Source organism: Sminthopsis crassicaudata, chromosome 1, assembly GCF_048593235.1.
Source record: "Sminthopsis crassicaudata isolate SCR6 chromosome 1, ASM4859323v1, whole genome shotgun sequence".
In the NCBI taxonomy this organism is placed as follows: Eukaryota; Metazoa; Chordata; class Mammalia; order Dasyuromorphia; family Dasyuridae; genus Sminthopsis; species Sminthopsis crassicaudata.
The window spans coordinates 138,718,395-138,739,639 of NC_133617.1; the positions used below are offsets into that span (position 1 = coordinate 138,718,395).

A 21,245-nucleotide genomic window follows, 5' to 3' on the forward strand; every position below is an offset into this window, starting at 1 on the left:
TACTGACTTACTCAAATTCATCACTTCTTATACCTCTCTCTTCTTTGTGGGTGGCCAGCAAATTTACAGGAAGTCATTATGGACCAACCACCAGATAAACTGGAGCCATGCCTATGGAGTTATATTTGGAAGGCTAGCATAGGAACCATGAACTACAAATATGAGCTTGTGTCAAGTATGGAAACTGTCAGCTATAAAAAAGAGCTTGTCTCTCTTTTTCTTTTCCAGAGATCATCATCCAATCATGCCCATAAAGAGTGATACTAATTGAGAAACTTTAATACTTCTGACATTTGTTAGCAAAAAGATATTAGAAAATTAGATGGAAAGGGAATGGAGAAAAGCTGAAAAAATTAGAAAAGAAGTCCTATTTGTACAATCTTATGTGCAAATTGACTCCTCCATTAGATTCTGAGCTCTTGGAGATATCCTTATAGTTCCTAGTACCTAAGTAAATAAGATTTATTAATTGACTGAACTATGGGAAAACTTGACTTTCCTTTCTGTCCAGAAAGGTTATCAGATATATATTACTTTGGCAGAGAGAATAGAATAGTTTCTTTTCATATCCCCTTACCTATTTTTTAACCTCATAAGATTATCTTGTGTGTAGAAACAAGTAAAAGATCATCCTGTACAGCCACTGGTTGGTTATGTTTTTCACTCCTGAGAATTTGTAAGCCATGTATTCTCTTATACAAAGACTGAAAGGGGCAGCTAGTCAGGAGGACCTGAGTTTAAATCTGCCCTTAGACACTTAACACTTCCTAGATGTGTGACCCTGGGCAAATCACTTAACCCCAATTGCCTCAGCAAAAAAATAAAAATAAAAAAAATACAAAGACTGAGGAAAGACCCTGCCTTCCATCTAATTCCTGAAGACTTATCATAAGACCTGTGTAGGTAAGTCTTCTCTGAAGAGAGAGTTGTTTCATTCAATGAACCGGGATACATTAGTTTTTTTTTTCCATTTTGTCTCCTGGAGTCTCCTGATTCCAGGACTAGTGCTCTATCCACTGTGCCTTCTAACCTTAGCAGATACAGATCAGTTTTAAAGGATCATGGGATAAAAAAAATTCAGAGTTGGAAGGATGTACTTATGGTCCAGCCTATTCTCCCTAAAAGCCTTTCTACTACAACATACTTGATGAAGATTTATCCAGCCTCTGCTTAAAGACATGCAAGGATGGTAATACCCCATGCTCTAATTGTTAATGTTTTCCTGACATCAAGTCTGAATCTGCTTTTGTACATCTTCCACTCATTGCTTCTGATCTTACCTAATGGGGCCAAGCAGAATAAGTCTGAAAACTTGCAATTGAATAGTTGAATAGAAGGATGTTGAGGGAACCATTATTTTTTATGACATTTTATTACTTTTTGGATAACTAATTACAAAGTTTTTTGGTCTGTTTGTTTTGTGCAATACACAGTGCTAGATTTGGAAATCAGGGGACTAGGTTCAAATTCTAGACCTTAAACTTAGAAATTATGTGACCTTGGGCAAGATATTTAACAACCTCTCTGGACCTCAGTGTGCTCATCTATGAAATCAAGAAATTGGTTTAGATGAATCAGATGAAAAGCACCTTCTAACTCCAAATCTTGGATCCTATGGCTCTATATCATGCCTAAATTTACGTCTTTGAGGCTTCCACCCATTGCTACTATCTCTTCTTACTAGTGTCAAGAAAAATAAATCTAAACTCTTTTCCACTATGAGAATGGATATTGTGGATATGATATTAAATGATATGGATATTGTGGATATGATATTAAATAATAAAAGATGGTTATTATGTCCTTGTGTTCTGTTCTCCAGGCAAAATATTTCAGTTGCTTCAACCAATTCTCCTATGGCATGAACTCCTTCACTATTTATAGTCATCTTACTCTAGATATTCTTCAGCAGTAGCCTTCCTAAAATGTGATTCCCCAGAGTGAAAACTATATTCCAAAACAGATTAATGTGTAAATGAACATTATCATTTCCTTAGTTCTGGACAACATGCTTCTATAATTCAAACTGAGTTCCCATGAACTTTCTTAGATCTAATATAACATTGCCAATTAATATGAAACTCACTATCCCTTAAAACTACACACATCATTTTTTCAGAAAATTGCTATCCGTCCATTCCTTTCTCATTATCTATTTATAAAATTGAATGTTTTTTAGAAGGTGACTTAGCAACAAGCTTGAGATGGACATACCAAGGCACAGATCCTTGTACTCCAGCAGAAAGTCATAACTAAGGGGAATTTGATGACCCCTTTATAAATAGGGAAAAGGGTTTTAAATAACTAGGACCAATGAGGTACCCATTATGTGTACCTCACTACTTTTGTACTTTAAGTCTGAAGACACTCTTACCAGGGATCTTGCGTAGGGGTAGGGATAATTGAAGAATGTCCCTTCATCTTATTAAATGCTTTTTCTAAGACTTATTGAAGATAATGGAAATACAGTAGTGGGGACTCATAAACAACACCATTAGAAGCTCTAGTCCCTAATAGTGACTTCTGGAAATCTTTGAGATATAGTGATCACCTCTTTTCTGGAGACTTGGTCCACCTATGCAAATTAGAATTGGAGAGGTAACCCTAAAGGAGATACTGTACATATCCACATATTCAGGTGAAAGAAGCATTAATGTTGAATGAAGGAAACTGTATAGACATGAAATATTAGAGGTAGAAGGAACTTTAAAAAATAGATCTATATTGAAGGATTTATGCAAGAAAATTATTTTGGAGATCATTTAATCCAGCCTATTCATTTTAGAGATGAAAAACTGAGGTCCCCAGAAGTTACCTGACTTGTTCAAAGTGACACAATTTGCAATTTTGAAAAGCTAGAATTTAAATCCAGATCCTTTCACTCTCTATCTAGCATTAATCTTTCCAGTGAACCATGCTATCTCTTATCTGGTTCTATCCCTTCATTTTGTAAACTATAGATGAAGAAATTGAGGTCCATAGCAAGTTAATAGCAGAGCCAGGACTCATACTAAAATTGCTATCTCCCAGACCCAATCTCTTGCCACACTTGTACCACACTGATGTTTGGAGGGTGACACATGATGGAAAACTGTTGTTGTTCAGTTATTTTCAGTCACATTTGAATCGTAGTAACCCCATTTGGGGTTTTCTTGGCAAAGATAATAGAGTACTTTGCCATATTCTTCTCTAGTTTATTTTACAACTGAGGAAACTGAAGCAAACAGAATTACTTGAATTTGGTATGTAGTCAAAACAATAAGTAAGTGTCTGAGGTCAGATTTGAACTCAAGAAGATTCTTCCTAATTCTAGGCCTGGCTCTCTATCCACTGTGCAACTTAGCTCCCCCAGAAGCTCTTCTCTCTCAAACAAAATATCTTTTGGTTGCTATTACAGACATACAGTTTTGAATTATATGAACCAGGGGTGACAAATCATGTCTTTTCTTATGTTTTTAGGATAAATAATTGCTTGATGTCACCCAAGCATCTTCACAGCCTGATGAAGAGGTAAAGATTTCTAGAAAATAAATTCCAACATTGGTTTCTGGGTTAGTATACCAAACAGTACAGCAACACACACACACACACACACACACACACACACACATACACACACACACACACACAAACTTTGATTAGAATTATTATGCATCCCTTCTTCACATTAATGGTGGGAAAGAAATAGAATAAAGTGCCATGAAAATCAAAGCAATCTTATAGATAAATGTTCTGAACTACAACTCTGCATTGTTAAGAACAGGCCTTCTCATATCTACAAAACTGAAAATGGTAGAGCCAGTAGTGGTAGCAAATAGCAGAACCTTGGAAGTCTATCCCTAGCACCACTGGTTTTTGTACTCCAAATATAGTTTTGAGCATATGTCAGTGATGGTTAGAAACATTTGTGTGGTTCCCATTAAGGAAAAGACTAATAGGATAGCTAATGGAAACTTAGAGGACCAGTGAGAGAGTTCATGAACCTTCTTATACCTCTCATTCTCTTGTTAAGAAGTATGGAGTTTTATATAGAGATACATATGATGCCTGACCAAAATGCATGAAAATAAATAGAACCAACCAAGCTTGCTTATTAACTCTTTACAATTGAATTATTAAATTCAATGAATAAGATAGCACAATAATTACAACAATTTTTTATTTTCTCTCTTCAAGTCCCCATCTGGATTCTTTGTCTATTTGTTAGCCTTCGTTTTCCCTCATATGTGGTTATAATTAGTACATACTATGTTTTCTATTTCTGTTTTTCTCACTGGGTAGTACTTCATAAAGGGACAGCTGAGTGGCAGAGTGAACAGTGTTGGTCCTGGAGTCATCTTCTTGAGTTGAAATCTGGCCACAGATGACCCAAATGGAATCATGAAGAGTCAGACATAATTGAAATTACTGAGCAGCAACAACAGATATTTTATAAAGATATTTCTATATTTCTTTGTATTCTTTGTTTACCAGTATCAGTTGCAACATAGTATTCTATCACAGTAATGTATCACAATTCATATAACATCCCTTTAGATCTGGACATTAGCTGTGCAACACTGGACAAATCATTTAATCCTGTTTGCCTCATTTTCCTCTTCTATAAAATTAGCTGAAGAAGAAAATGGTAAATCCCTCCATTATCTTTGCCAAGAAAACCTCAAATGGGGGCAGCTGGATGACTCAGTGGATAGAGCACTGGCCCTATTAGTTGGTTGATTGTTGTCCTTCATTCTTGAAGAAGACCAAAATGGCATCATTATGTTAAAGTCGAGTCACAGTGTGTCCAACTGTGACTGATCAGACCAATATGAGCTCGGAATGCTCCGTCACAGGTCAGATACAAATAATCCCTATGAACATTTGGAGTAACTTCTCTAATTTTGTGCATCTCATATTTCTTTTGGACTAATCCAATTCTGTTCTGCTCATAAAATATAGCATCTTCTCTGATGAAGGTGTGCCATGCTGGGTAGTCCTGTGCCAGAGTCTCCCATGTCATATGATTTATTCTAAAGTTCTTAAGAGAGACCTTGAAACTGTCATTTTATCACTTTTTCTGAGTACCTTGTGAGCACTTGCCCTGTGTGAGTTCTCCATAAAATAAAATTTTTTGGCAAGTGTACATTTGGCGTTCGAACAATGTGGCCAGCCCAATAATTGTGCTCTTTGCAGTAGAGTTGGAATACTTGGCAGTTCAGTTTGAGAAAGAACCTCAGTGTGTGGTATCTTATTCAGCCAGATGTAATTCAGAATCTTCCTAAGGCAATTCAAATGGAAGTGATTAAATTTTCTATTATGTTACTGGTATACTATCCAGGATTCTACAATACAACAAATAAGTCCAGCACAATACTTCAGTTTGGTAGTTAGTCTAATATTGCTCCTCTCCCTGTAGTACTACCTGAATTCAAATTTGACCTCAGATATTTAATATTGTGTGTTAAAACACTGTATGATCCTAACTCTAATTGCTTCACAAATGAAAAAACCTAAGTGGAGTCATGAAGAGTCAGACACAACTGAAATTACTGAGCAGCAACAACAGATATTTTATAAAGATATTTTTATATTTCTTTGTATTCTTTGTTTGCCAGTATTAATTGCAACATAGTATTCTATCACAGTAATGTATTGCAATTCATATAGCATCCCTTTATACCTGGACAATTAGGCTATTTCCATTTTTTTGAGTAATTGTAGCTAATGCTGTTTTTTAAATCTTTAAATAGCAGTTTTGCTTTGATTTGTTTGCTTTTGATAGCACTTTTGTGCTATCACACACTCTAAGTTTGCAGTTCGCTGTTAGGATTACTAGGTGAGAACTCAGGTTGTCTGGACAATTACAAGGTGAGAACTCAGGTTGACTTGATAGAAGGAGCAAGCTCATTGGCTGAAGTGGTTCTTCCCAGAAGCCCTTGCATTATCCCACGCCCATTCTCTGGGAGGATAAAAGAGGCAACATTGGGCCTGGAGAGCAGATTGGACTGGAGAAGGACAAGAGTTAAAGAGGAGAAGACTCTGCACTACATCTGGCTTGACGCAGTTCTCTGCAGGAAGGGAAGTTGGCTCTCTGCAGGAAGGGAAGTCACTTCTCTGGACAAGAGTTAACAGCAACTGCCTGGAGACAACGGTTCACTACAGGAAGAAGAATCTGTCTGAAAGATTTGAGTAGACACAGCATATCTCTTCCCAGAGAGCGATCTGGCAGCTTCTGGAGACAACAGCACGCTACAGTTCACCAACAATGAATTAGTATGTCCATATGTTTCTTTGTGGAGGAATTGAATTTGATTGCTTTTGATAATTTTTGCTATTTCTATTTTGTATTTCTTTGATTATTGGTTGTCATCAAATATTTTGTGATTAAATGAAAGTAGGAAAGCAATTATGTTTTCAGTGAGTTAAATTACAACTTGAATTGAGAGGATTTCTAGACCATTCTAATTTTTTTGAAAGTATAGCTTAGTTAAGGAAAGTAAAAAATAAGAAATGATACATAAAAATCTTCATAGAACTTTACAAGGCAATTATCTCAACAATATACCTGTGAAATAAAAAATACAGGTATTTTTTAACCACCATTTTGCAGATATGGAAACTGAGGTTCAAAGAGATACTTAGTGAAATAAATACAGTTAGTAAGAGAGCAGGACACATACTCTAGTCATCTGGACTTGAAAATCTATGCACATTAATTAGGGAAGCATAGAATAATTTACCTGCCAGATCTATAGATAAGAGAAGAAGATGGAGAGTATTACAGGATGTAAAATGGATAATTTTGATTATATTCAATTAAAATGTTTTGCACTAAAAAATTAAAAAGTTTTTTATAGTCTTATGTAGCTTTAAAGTTTCTTTGATAAAGGTCTAGTTTTCAAATATGTAGAGGATTACATCAAATTTGTAAAACTACAAACCATTCCCCAATTGATAAATGGTCAAAGGTTATGAACAGGCAATTTTCAGAGAAAGAAACCAAATTTCTCAATAGTCATATAAAAATGCCCTGAATCTCTTGATTAGAGAAATGCAAAATAAAACAACTTTGAGGAATCTCATTCCACCTTCCAGATTGGTTAATATGACAGAAAAAGAAATTGACAAATGTTGGAGAGGATGTAGGTAAACTGAGATACTAATATATTGTGGTAGAGTTGTGAATTGATCCAACCATTCTGGAGAACAAGTTAGAACTATGTGCATACCCTTTGATTTAGCAATAGTATTACTAGCTCTCTATCCTAAAGAAATAAAAATAAACAACAAAAGGAAAAGGACCTATATGGACAACATATTTATGACAGCTTTTTTTTATGGTAGCAATGAATTGTAAATTGAGAGTATATCCATCATTTGAGGAATAACTGAACAAGTTGTGGTATCTGATTATAATAAGAAATGATGAGCAGAATAGAATTACTTTCAGAAAAAATCTGGAAAGATTTATATGAATTGATGAAAAGTGAAGTGAGTAGAAAGAGGAGAACATTGTACACAATAACAGCAATATTGTATAATGATTAAGTGTGAATGACCTAGCTTTTCTCAGCAATGACTTAAGATAATTCCAAATGACTCATGATGAAAAATGCTATCCATTTCCAGAGGAAGAACTGATAGACTTTGAATGCAGGTCTAAGGGTATTATTTTTCTCTCCCTCCCTTTTTTAGTGCACACATGTATAGTGTGTGTAAAACATGGTTAATTTTGAAATATATTTTGCATGTATATACATGTATAACCTATATTAAATTGCTTTTTTTCTCAAAGAGGGGAATAGGAAGGAAGGGAGATAATTTGGAATTCAAAAATTTAAAAACGCTAAAAATTTTACATAAAATTGAAAAAAAAATAACATCTTGAAAGAAAAAAAAAAATCAGTGCTCATTACATTATTCCAGAAAAAGAAGGGCTATGCTTAGGTAGAAGGGTAGCCTGGAAAATTTATAGGAGTAACAACCAGAGAAGAAAGAAATATTTGATTAGAATATCATTTCTTCTATTATTGGAGTCAATATTGTGTTCTTTGAGAAGAGTACAAAAGATCAATAGTGTCACAATTTAGTCCACTCACTGGTATGGACTAAGAGATGGATAGTGTGTCTAGAACTAAATTTTAGTCTCAACAGAAACTCTCCCAAATTAGTAATGGGAACACAGAAGAATAATTTAGAGATAATCGGAAGGAAATCTATTTGAGACATTACCAAGTTTAGGAGAGGTTCCTTTGCCTGAACTAAGTCCTGAGGGAAAAAGAAGGAAATCTATATATATTGTGCCAAGAAGATTAGAGTAGGAATATCTTCTAGTTCTCTAGAGACAGGAACCAGGGGAGACAACAGTGTCATAAGGAAGTTTATGAAAGTTATTATTTATCCAAAGATTTCTGGGAGCATTTGTTCTTTAGACTTGCCCTACTCATGCAGAGATAATGGACCTTATTTGTCAGTGATAACAAAGGAATTTATATAACAAGAAAAAAGTTTCTAATTGTATCATAAACAGCTTTCATTATTTTGGTATTTTTCTGACTGTATTTCATATATTTCAAAGTACATTTTTACTATCATTTATAAAATTACTGAGGTAATTAGAGGGTGCTGGACCAGGAGTCAAGACGATTCATTTTCCTGAGTTCAAATTCAGCCTCAGAAACTTACTAGCTGAGTGACCATGGGCATTTTACCTAACCCTGTTTGTCTCAGTTTCCTCAACTGTAAAATGAGTTGGAGAAGGAAATGGCAAACTACTCCAGCATCTTTCTTAAGAAAACTCCGAATGGGGTCATGAAGTGTTAGATATAACTGAACCACCACCACAACAAAATTACTCTTATGTTTTTTTAAAGCTTAGTTTTTAAATAAAAAATGACATATCTATTAAAGTTTCAAATACCATCCAAATAAGAAAAAATTGTTATACATTGCTGAAGTCCTCTGTCTAGTAGACACATGGAATAACTTCCTAAAGAGAGAATGGTGAGGAAAGTAAACCATACAGATTTCTGATTTCTGGCCTTTACATTTTTTAGAATATAGATCAAAAGAGAAACACAGCATTTAAAATAACAATGATATGTCAAAGTTATATTTTGTGATTTTAATTCCAATCTATAATTAACTATAGATAAAAGTTTTATGTTTCACTTATTTTCTATCAGGTTTTGAATCTTAACTTGACATATGAGTCATGCACCAGGTCCACTGCGTTAATAAAATTACTTTAACCAGAGACTCTGTTGCTGTGGTAAAGGATGAGCCAAAATGTCATTAATGAGACTTAGACAATTACATGACTCTATGAATTGCACACTGTATTTCCAGAGACACTCTACCTCAACCAAACATTTCTTCTTTCCACAAAAGTCTCAAATGGTTGCTAAGTTGTGAGGAAGGCAAATATACAATTGCTATGATACAAGTCTATTCAGTATCAGGATTAAAGCCAGTTAGAACAAAATAGAGAATTAATGCTGTTTCCTTCTCTTAAGCTGAAGATTTTGCCTCAATCATTGGATAAAGGAAAAGAGAGAAGGGCATATACATTTACATGTCAGACCCTGTGCTGAGTGCTTTTTTCAAATATTATTTCATTTGATCCTCACTATAACTCTGAGAAAAGGTGCTATTGATGAGGCTGTCAATGTTGGGTGTAGTTAGCAGAGGAAATGATAAAAAAATTATTTCTGAGGCAGGCAGGGAGAAGGTACTGAATGAGATCAGTTTAGCTCCTTGGTCCCCTTCTCTAGGGAGATCTTCCAGTCAGAAATCCAAGTTATGTCAAATCTCTAAGACCCATCCTCTGTAGGATGTCCTGTCAGAAATCTCAGTTATGAATCTGAAGTTATATTTTCCCTATAAAATCAACTTATTGGCCATCTCATGGTTACTGACTTCCTTTGGGACAGACAGTCCACCATAGCATTCTGCCTCATGGTGTCTTTCTCCTTACTTTTCTCCTTGCCACATAGCATTTCTCCTAACTCCACTATGCTTCTCAACCCCACTTCTCCTCCTTATAGCTAACTAGCTCTTTTACCTGCTAAGACCCTTTAAGAATTTAGTCTGCCAGTTAAGGGCATTGCCCCAGCCTCAGGGGTGCCCCTTTCTACTGAGTGATTTTGAGTTCCACTGAGGTTCTTGTATTTCATATGTTCTCACTCTATTTCATATTTACCACTCCTGATGTCTATTGTATCCCTTCATTTTGCCTGTAACTTCTTCCCTAAATAAATCTATCTTTTGCTAAAGAAAATGGCTTTTCACATGACCAAATCCCAACTTTTGGTGCCTACAGTCATCTGGAGTCTATGTCACCCACATAACTATTAGACACATTTTTACAGTTGAGAAAACCAAGGCAGACAGATTATTAAGTGTCTTGCACAGGGTTACATAGTAGGTGTTGCAAGCCAAATTTGAACTCAGGTCCTCCTGATTCCACTCCCATCATGCCCTCAGCCTTATTGTTCTAGTAGCATTTACTTTATACCCAGACTTGCTGAAGAACTTCATGAGGGAAGAAATCTGAGTAGAGGGGGCTTGGTTAATTCAGCCCATCATAACAATTCCAACAACAAATTTATCAATGGAATGGAAGACACTGACAGACAGATGGATCTCATAGATGGTGTTAAGTAACAATAATTCCTCTATTTGCTATTAGGGATTTCTTCTTTTTTCCTCTGATACATAGATGTTATGTTGGCTGTAAAAAAAATCAGAGTTCTGTTCTAAACATGTTTTAAACATGTAGGTTCTTTTCCCCTTTAAATTATCTCTTTGGGATACAGACCTAATAGTAGTATTGTTGGATCAATGGCTATGTATAGTTGATTGCCCTTTGGGCATAGTTAGGAGATGTAGTCTTTGCAGATCTTATGGTAGGGGAGAAAAGAGAAGTAGGGAAAGGTAAAGAGGGGAAGAAGAGGAGAGGGAGAAGCAAGAAATTAGAGGAAGAGAATAATTGAAGGGAGAGTAAGGAATAAGGAAAAAGAAGTAAGGAATAAGGAGAAGAAAGGAAAGAAAGGGGAGAAAGAAGGGGGAAAGGGAAAAGGGGAAGAGAGAGTAAGAAGGGAGGAAAGGAAACAGAAGGGAAGAATGAAGAAGGGGAGAAGAAAGGGTAGAGGGCATAGAGGAGAAGGATAAGAGGAGCTAAGAAGAGAGGTTGTAGGTGAGAGAAAAATTTAGGAAATGCTAATTAAGTTTAGGGTGTCTCAAGGAAATACAGTAATATGCTGTATTTCCCAGAATCACAGAAAAAGCACAGCAGGAAAAATCTGTGGGCAGGATCTAGAAATAATTATGAAGAGTATACTTTCAATTTAAGTCCCAAAGGATGGAACTAGGTCCCAAAGGAAAAAGGACCCAGTTTCTCCAGGGACCTCAGAAGCTGAAAAGAGAGCTCTCAGCCCAGGGCAGATATTTCTTGAGACTAGAAGGACTGCTAGAAGTATTCTAATTAAATTGAGAAATATGAGCTTGTGTCAATCAAACAGTCAACTAATAATTATTAAGCACTTGCTATGTACTAGGTACTGTGTTAGGTGTTAGAGATACAAAGAAAGGAAAATGACAATCCTTTCTCATATTTTAAAATGGAGGCAGCATGCAAAGAGCTTTGTATAAAGAGGATATATATATATATAGGATATATTGGAGATAATCTCAAAGGGAAAGCACTAAAATTAAGGAAGACTGGAATAAATATCTTGTAGAAGATAGAACTTTAGCTGGAACATCTCCAAATCAAGAGGCAAAAGTTTTCATTTGGTTGACAGCAGGTTAAATTCCAAAGTGGAAAAAGCAGGGGACAGATATTTTTATAGAAAAAGATGAGAGAGGTGCTTCACGTTACTGATCTTAGAGATGAAATTGGGAGTGGTTAGGTTAGGCATTTCATTATTGCTACTCATTAGCTTCAGGATGTCACTGATATGTTAATTTTGTGGTTTATTGGAGATGGAGTCAGGGAGTAGTTAGGTTAAGCATCTTATTTCAGGCATCCTATTATAGCTGGCCATGAAATGTAAACTAAACCAATATAGCCACAACCAGTATTCTTTTGGAGCCAAAGTTCTGGCTATAATTTGGACAAGATAATCTAAAGGTACATACTACATTTTCAAGACAAGATATTATCCTCAAGGTCATTATTTCCTGGAGCTAGGTAACCTGGTGGTTACAATCACATCAGTCTCAATAGGTGCAGTCCAATTACCAAAGAGATGTTGCCTAGGAAACCTTTTGGGAGTGTATTCTATTTGGTCCTCCATAGAGCCAACAAGTTTTGCTACATCCCATCAACTGGTAGCCAATTCTATCCTGACACATCATAACCATTTGGTTCATGAGAAGTTTACACAGGAAGACACTTCCTCTTTTGAGGAATAAATAACTTCAATCTCTTTTACTTCTTTTTTGTGGAGAATGAATTTTTCCTGAATTTGGAGAAAGCTTTTGGGTGGCTGTTGTTGTCAGAACCACTTCAAGTGGCAGAATGTAAAAGGCAAATGCCAAATGGCAGCCTTTTCCATTTAAATCACCTTCACTTTGTTTCCTAAAAACTTCAAGAGCACATTTTAATGATTACCTTGTTCTTTGATTGTGTCAGAAAGTCAGCTGACCTTAAAGAGAGCCTAGGCAAAGGAAAAAGCTATATATATACTCATGGAGAACATTTGTCCCAAAATAACAATTAAGAAATTGTGTCCAAATATTGCAGTCAGAAAGCAAACATTTATCAAGTACTTATTATATGCTTAGAAATTATTGCTGTTGTTTTTGCTGCTATTATTTGGTCTTCTTTCTCAGAGAGGATCAATGACTTAAGGAGCTTGACTTGCAAGTGAATTAGATTTAAGTAAGGCAGAGCTGCCTCATTCTATCCTCCAGAGACAGATCAAGGTGATTGGAGATAGAATGGACGACTTTGGCCTTTTTAAGTTAAGGTCTTTCCCAGGTCTCTGTTCCTTTGAGGCAAGACCTATTAAGTAATTAAGGCTGGTAAGAAATTAAGTTTAAAAAGACCTCTTTTAAAAAATATTACCCTGTCTTATAGGGGCACTTACATTTTATTTTATTTTTATTTTTTCATATACATGAAAACACAATTTTCAACATTCACCTTTGCAAAAACTTGTATTCCAAATTTTTCTCTCTCCCACCCAAGACAGCAAGTAATCCAATATAGGTTAAACATGTGCAGTTCTTTTAAAAATATTTCCATATTCATCATGCTGCACAAGAAAAATCAGATCAAAAAAGAAAAAAAAGAGAAAGAAAAACAAACAATAACAAAAGGTGAAAAGATTATGGTCTGTTATATATTTAGTCTCCAAAGTTTTCTCTCTGGATTCAGATTCTGCTTTCCATCCATTCCAAGTCTATTAAAATTGCCTTGAATCACTTCATTGTTAAGAAGAACAAACTCCATCAAGTTGGTCATCACATAATCTTGTTATTACTGTGTTCAATGTTTTCTTCATTTTGCTAGCTTTACTTAGCATCAGCATAAGTGAGTCTTTACAAATTTTTTTTCTGAAATAAGTCTGCTCATCATTTCTTATAGAACAATAATGTTACATTACACTCATATACTATAACTCATTCAGCCATTTCCCCTACCAATGGAGATCCACTCAATTTCCAGTTCCTTACCACTAAAAAAAGGGTTTCTACAAATATTTTTGTATATGTGGGTCTTTTTCCCTCTTTTGTGATCTTTTTGGAATGCAAACCCAGTAGAGACATTGCTGGATAAGGGATATTAGTTTGATAGCCCTTTGGGCATAGTTCTAAATTGCTCTCCATAATAGTTGGATCAAAAATGGCCTCTTTTTCCTACTCAAAAAAATCCATCTTGTACAGGAAGACCTTTAGAGTTTCTAGAACAGAAACAATTGTAACCAGAATGTTTTAGTTTGTTTGTTTTTGGACTATACATGTATAATTGAGGAAGGGACTCTAAAACTCTCCTTCAAGGAGAAATTCTCCTTAAATTCTCCTCCGTGAGAACCACCTCAAGGAACCAGGACTAGTTGAAGTATTCAATTCCAAGATTTTCTACCCCTATTGTTGACTCAAAATCACTCCCAGTAAGTGGTCTCGTCTGGGGGGGGGCAGTGACAGCAGTGAGGAATTGAAACTTCTGTCTCAGATTTCCTTATGAAAATGGCAATTTGGAGCTCAATCCTTGCAGAGGACCTAATATGCCAAGGAATCTCTTTCTGGCATAGCAAGCCTCTGCCTGCTGAAATGATATTCTCTTTCAGAGTCGCCCTCTTTATCCTCACATATTTCTCTAACAAGACTTTATATTGTAATGCCGGAGAAACTGAGGCAAGATAGAGATTAGAGAGTTTTCTATAAATATTTTATTAATTGGAGAGTTTAATTGACTGGACAGGACTCTCGTCTCAAAGTGTCCAGTAATGAATGGGAGAACCATGAACACTTTTATAGCTCTTCAGACAAAGGAGAGGAAAAAGCGGGAAAATCAGGATGGGGGGAAGTTATAAACTTTTACTAAAAGCCAGAGTCAGGATGTTTGAATAACAGAAGTCAAGATGTCAGTGAAGTATCCGTGATAGTCTTATCTTTTGGAATATCTTAGAGGGGCAGTGTCATAAATTCTTGGGGGCAGAAGGAGCTAGAAGTCAGGAAGTCTGATCTGCTCCTCATCTCCCATTGACAATTTATAACTTTAGAGCAAATGGTCCTCAGTCTTAATGAACCAGAGGGGTTTTATGACTTAGGGGACTGAGGCAGAACAGTTAAGGAAACTGAGATAGAACAATTCATGGAAACTCAAGTCAGGACAATGAAGGAAACTAGTGCAGGGAAACTGAGGTAGAACAGCTCAAGGAGACTGTGGCACAACATTATCTCTCTGTTGGGACCTTGCCACTAAGGAATTCAGCCTTTCTATTCATGCATAGCAAAGGCTGACTTCCCAATGCCTATAATAAACTTCTTTTTATCACTCTAGCTTTTCAGATTGGTAAATTCCTTTACAAAGGATCTTTGCACCACCAGAAGGGGGATTTCCCAAACTCCCTACCCATGCACTGAATCCCAAAGGGATTTAGGGAAGCCAAACCTCTTCATTTGGTTCCCTGAACTCCGATCCTGCCACTAACCTCATCATTTAACTCCCTGACCACCAGGAACCTTAATCTCATCATTTGGTTCCCTGAATCTAATCTCTTCATAATCTTGTTAAACATATTTCTATATTAGTGGTGTTGTGAAAGAAGTATCTAAACAAAAGACAAATTCCTGAGAAAGAAAAAAAGAAACAAAAAAAAAGTGGAAATAGTATGCTTCTCTCTGCATTCAAAATCCATAGTTTTTTCTCTGGTTGTGAATAGTATTTTCTATCATGAGTCTTTTGGAATTGTCTTGAATCATTGCATTGCCCAGAAGAGCAAAATTATTCATGGTTGATCATCTCATAATGTTGCTGTTACTGTGCATAATGTTCTGGTTCTGCTCACTTCACTTAGTATCAGTTCTTGTAAGTGTTTCCAGGTTTTCCTGAAATCCCACCTGTTTATAGCAGTGGTTCTCAAACTTATGTTCTCAAAAGTTTTTATACCATTAAAAATTGTTGAGGCTTTGTCCAAAGAGTTTTTGTTTATGTATGTCATATTTATAGATATTTACCATGTTAGAAATAAAAACTAATGTTGAATTTGTAGACCTTCTAAATAGGTTTCAGAAACCCCCCAGGATTCTCTGCTTTAACAACCACTGTCTTATACCATAATAGTATTCCATTCATATACCACAACTTGCTTAGCCATTCCCAATAGATGGATAGTTTTTCTATTTCTAATTCTTTGCCACCATAAAAAGAGCTGCTATAAGTATTTTTGTATATGTGGATCCTTTTTCCCTTTTTAAACAATTGTTTTTGGAATACAGACCCACTAGTGATATTGCTGGACCAAAGATTATGCACAGTTTTATAACCCTTTGGCCATAGAAAAACATTTATATATATATATATATATATATATATATATATATATATATACACATATATATATATGCTTATATATATGTATATATATAAATTGTCATTTATATGCTAAGCCAACAAAAATTCAAATAACAACCAATGGAAGCTTGGGTTGGGACCCGTTATTGGCCAATCAGTAAGACCAGAGTGATTTGGCAGATTTGAATCACAATAATTTTATCAATGTTTGGTTTTCCAGAACTCTATTTCAAGAGTCTTATACTCCTTGTAAAGTCCTTCTGAGATCTCAGTTTGTCTGAGACAATACCCATTCAGTGATTTAAGGTTTGGTAAGAATGAAACAAAAGATGGTCTTCTTGCCTGTTCAAAAGGAAAAAAGAAAAAAACTTCAATTTGGGAGAGAAAAACCCTCAGGATTTCTCGTTAAGAATATAAAGGCAAAAACCATTCTCTATCTTCAAAGAGCATATATTTTAATGGAAGAAATGTAAATAATACAGATTATCTACAAAGTAATGAAAATTGATCCAAAAGGGAAACACATGGAGGAAAGTTCTGGGAAACACCTCCTGCAGGCGGTGGGGTTTGAATTGAGCCTTGAAGAAAGCCAGGGAAAGAAAGAAGAAGAAGTGAGTGGGCATTCCAGGCATGAAGATAGCCAGCTCAAAGAAATAGAGGAGCATCCTATTGGAGAAAGTAAAGTGCATAATCCAGTGCAGTGGTTTAATGGTAGGGTGACCTCTAGGTCACAGTAGAATAGGCTCTAATTCCTTTTCTTCTGGGGCCATCATCTCCTTCAGGTCCCCAGAACCCTCAAGCTTTTTATTGACTATCCAGAATTATCCACTGCTGTACTGAGACTTGTGGGTGACTATGCTATAGATCTCTTGTTCATTTCCACTCCCACCAAAAGTTTCTTGAGCAGTCTACCCTGAGCATTCCCATGGAGCCTCAATGACCTGACAAACAACATAATTTTAGCAGGGGTGTTAATGGGTGATCATGTATTATGACTCCCCATCTTTGCACTTAAACTAACATTTTCAAGGATGCCACCCAAAGGACCAAAATGTGGGAATTTCAGTATTTGACAATTCAGTTAAATTCAAAGAGACCCAGTATGAGTGAAGTACTATAAAGTCAGAAAGTTAGAAAGTGGAAGACAGTCTGCCTTCAAGAAATTTATATTCTTCTGGGGAGAGCACTTAATAGAAGCACTTATTTAGATAAATGAACAAAAGATAATTTGAGGAAGAAGTAAGTACTAAAAGGACTTGAGAAATGAGGAAAGGCTCCTCTAAGGAGGTTGCACAATCCAGATCTTGTAAAGAGGGAGTCCATTCCAGGAACAGGGAATGGTGTTGGAATGCTGAGTGTGGGGAACAGCAAGGTGGTGGGTTCTTATAACCAGTGCAATATATTGTAGAGTGGGGGTGGGATTGGGGATAGGGGAATGTGACTGAGGATTTACCAATCAAATATCATTAGAATTCACTCTCCAGAGAATGTCACAGGAATGCCTCCTACCAATTGAACAATGGAAAGAGGACCAATGGGACCAATTGAGTTAAATTGAAACCCTCTAAATCCTAGGGAGTTCATGTACTAATCTCTCTTATATTCAAGCCTCCCACTAGATTGAAAACTCCTCCTATTAGATTGTAAACTACTTGAGGACAGGGGATGGTTCTTGCTTCTTTTTATATCCTCAACACTTTGCATGATGCTTAGTACATACATAGTAGGCCCTTAATAAGTATTTATTGAATGAATGAATGAGTGAAAATGAATCATCCTTGGTGCCTTCCAAAATCCTAGCTTCACCCCCAGTTGAATTTACCCTGGGCACATAAAAGGGAGACTGATTTATGGGGAAAGACAGACCGTGGGACAAAGGTGCTATACCCTGGGACCAAGAAAGGGAGAATGCTCTCAGTCTGGAATAGAGATGGCACATTGGAACAGGAAAGAGAGAGGTGAAATAGCCACAGTCAGTTCAGAAAAGGACCACAGAACTCCAGGATTGTGTTGTAGGGGACTGTTTTGAAGAAATAGGGGAACACAATGTCAGCATCCTAGATCAGTTGTCCCACCATAATTACAGTTTTGAGAAACCATTGCTGAGATACAGTAAGTAGGACAATTTGCCTGGAATATGAAGCATGGTAGAGTGCACAAAATGAGTGATATGTACTATGGATAAGATGAGATAACATATGGAAAATGCTTTGCAAACTTCAAAGCACTATATAAATGCTAGCTATTATTATTAAGCCTGGAAAGGCAGGATGTAACTAGATTTTGATCAGCTTTAAATGTCAGAGAGGAACTTGTATCATAGTGATAGGGAGCTGAGTGACATGGTCACGACTGTTTGGGGATGATAACTTTAGCAGCTGTGTGGAAGAATTGGAAAGGGCAAAAACTAAAGAGAGGATTAGATGTCAATTACGGTTATCCAGGAGAGAGGTGATAGAATAAGATAGCAATCATGAGTGGAGGAGTTTGTGGAGGAGGGATTGAAGAAACTTGGTGAAGGGGAGAAAGAGGTAATGAAAGAGAGGGAGAAAATACAGGATGACTTGAAGGACCTGGAGTATCTTTAATAGAAATAGAGAAATTTGGAAGAGAGACAGGCTAATGAATTCTATTTTCAGCATGGGGATTTCAAGATGCTTAGCAGATGTGTAGTTGGAGATGTCCAACAGGCAACTAGGATGGGAGATCAGAGTTCAGGAAGGAGATTAAGACTGCTTATACAGATTTGAAAGTCATCTGCATAGAATTAATCATTGACCTCTTGGGAGAAAGGGAGACCAGGAAATGTGAGAAAGTCTAGATAAGGGATTCATAACTTAAGAGTCTGTGAACTTAAAAAAAAAGAGAGAATTGTCTTTTAATATAATTGATTGATTTCCTTTGTAATCCTAAGTATTTTATTTTATGCCTTTAACATGATTATTCTGAGAAAGGGTCCATAGGATCTCGGATTATCAAAGGAGTCAAAAAAGTTAATTTCTGGGAGAGAGGGGGGGGCAGGGGCGGGAAAGAGAGACACAGAGAGAGAGAGAGACAGAGAGAGAGGGGGGGAGAAAGGAGGGGGGAAGAGAGACAAAGAGAAAGAGACAGAGACACACACACACACAGAGAAAGAGAGAGACAGAGACAGAGAGACAGAGACAGAGAGAGAGAGAGAGAGAGACAGAGACAGAGAGAGAGAGAAAGAGAGACAGAGAGAGAGAGAGAAAGAGAGAGAGACAGAGAGAGAGAGAGAGAGAGAGAGAGAGAGAGAGAGAGAGAGAGAGAGAGAGAGAGAGAGAGAGAGAGAGAGAGAGAAAAGGAAAAGGAAGGAGGGAGGGAGAGAGGCATTTTTCACTCATCACAGCATGTAGAGCTCCTTATTATAGAAAAGGAAAACTGAGGCCTAGAAAAGAAGCAATGTGTTCAAGGTCACGGTAGCAGCTGCTGTTCAGATAACTACATAGTATTAGCAAGGGTAGCAAACTTTCCTTGATTAGGACCCGAATTTCAGATGGCGCTAACGACCAGGAACAGGGAAAACTTGCTATATTCCCCGTCTAGGGGAAGGTGACCGCGGGAGGATTTACTTCCCTGCCCTCAGTTTCCCGTCTAGCCCCAGCCCCACGTGGAGTCCTCGGCTCGCAGGTCTCCCGCCACTTCTCACCCCCAGAGGCGTCGAATGCTCGCGCCCTTCTAATCCGACCCCTCGGGTCCCTCCGGACCCTCCAGCCTCGGCCGTGTCCGTCCCTGGCCGGGGCAGGAGACGTGGGCCTCTGCCGGCCCCCTGAGAGCCCGGGACGGGAGAGGTGTGCTGGGTGAGGGTCTGCTTGGCTGTTGGGAGGGGGCCCCCGGCGCGGCCCTCGCGGGGAGGCAGGCGGGGGTAAGGCGCTGCCGCTGCCGCCGCGCCACCGCCTCTCTCCGGGTGACACAGGCAGACGCCGGGAGCGGCAGTGGCGGTGAGTCGCAGCGTTTCTCTCTTCGCGTCTCATTCTCTTTGCGACGAGCGCCTAGGCAGAGTTGTGGCTGGGGCGGGTCTGGAGGATTTGGGGGAAGGGGCGGGGGTAGGAGCGGCTGCAGCCGCCCCGCTGTTCGGGGGTGTACAAGTAGGGGAGAAGCGCGGCACTTTGGAGAGGACCCTGGACCCCAGACCTACTCAGTCCGCAGCCACGATTATGCGCTCACTTTCCCCCCGTATTTTTTTGGGGGGGAGGACAGGAGGAACGGAAGGGGAATGGGTGTTGGCCTTGAGGGAGGAACTTTGGGGCGAGACCTGCAAAAGCGGAGTCCGGAGGGGGACCCAGTACTCAGTCAGCCTTTGGGGCGGAGCAGAGAGAGCTCAAAGCCCTTGGAAGTAGGAGTGCATCTCTCAGGGGAGAAGGGACCAGGGCTCGGGCGCACAGCGGGTTTCCTTATCTCTGGAGAAGGAGCCTAAGGACAGTGGAAAGGGAAGGGGCGCCCTAGTTCCGTCCTGCCGTGCTGAACACGCGCCACACCGCGCCCAGTTGCCTTCCCCTTAGGGCCCCCTGTCAGGGGCCTGGCCGGGGGTGGGCGGCGCAGGGGAAATGTCAGAGTTGGGGTGGGGGGGTGTTTTGGCTCGGGATGGAAAGGAGCTGGTAGGGAGAGGCGGAGGAGGACGTGTGCATTCTGGGCTTCTGATACAGGATTTGGAACGCTGGTTAGTGGTGCTCTTAGGGACCCCAGGGGAAGGGGCGTGTTGAGGAGTTGTGCATTTCTTTGCACGCCGGTTTATTTTTAGGTGCTGGAGAAGCAGGATGTGTAAAGCGGGTTGTATCAACCGAGAGGGTCAGGAGGTCTCTGTGTCCGCAGGAAATAGATTAGTTTCTTGCAGCAAATGAAAAAAAAAAAAAAAAAAAAAAAAAAAAAAAGGGGCGAAAAGAAAGCCATTTGCAGTCAAAAGTTCCTTCTATCTTCCCCGTTTACCTCAACGTGTTTGTGGCTGCTTCTTCTAGGGCTAAACTCTGGCTCCAGAGATGTGTTGAAGTCTCTTTTCTTCTCGGCAGTAATGTTTGTGTAACTGAGAAGCGGCCCTGGGTTTCAAGCACTTTGAAGGGAGTTACATCAGCTTTCTCAAAGTTTTCCCAATTCAAGTTTAAAAAATAATGAAGTCTAGCTGCATAGCTACTGTCATTTATTAGTCCGTATAAGTATTTTTTACAACAAAACAAAACAAAACAAACAACCCCCCCAAACCTGCTCTTCGTGGTTTTTTAGC

General features: G+C 38.1%; 1 protein-coding gene across 1 annotated transcript in view; it reads left to right on the top strand.

The window, feature by feature from the left end:
- The first annotated feature begins 19,951 nt into the window (after positions 1–19,951).
- Positions 19,952–21,245, top strand: part of NCALD (neurocalcin delta) — a 561,236-nt gene continuing 559,942 nt past the window's right edge. The window contains exon 1 of the mRNA XM_074267943.1: positions 19,952–19,968. The gene's annotated coding sequence lies outside the window, so the exon portion shown is untranslated. The remainder of the gene's footprint in view (positions 19,969–21,245) is intronic.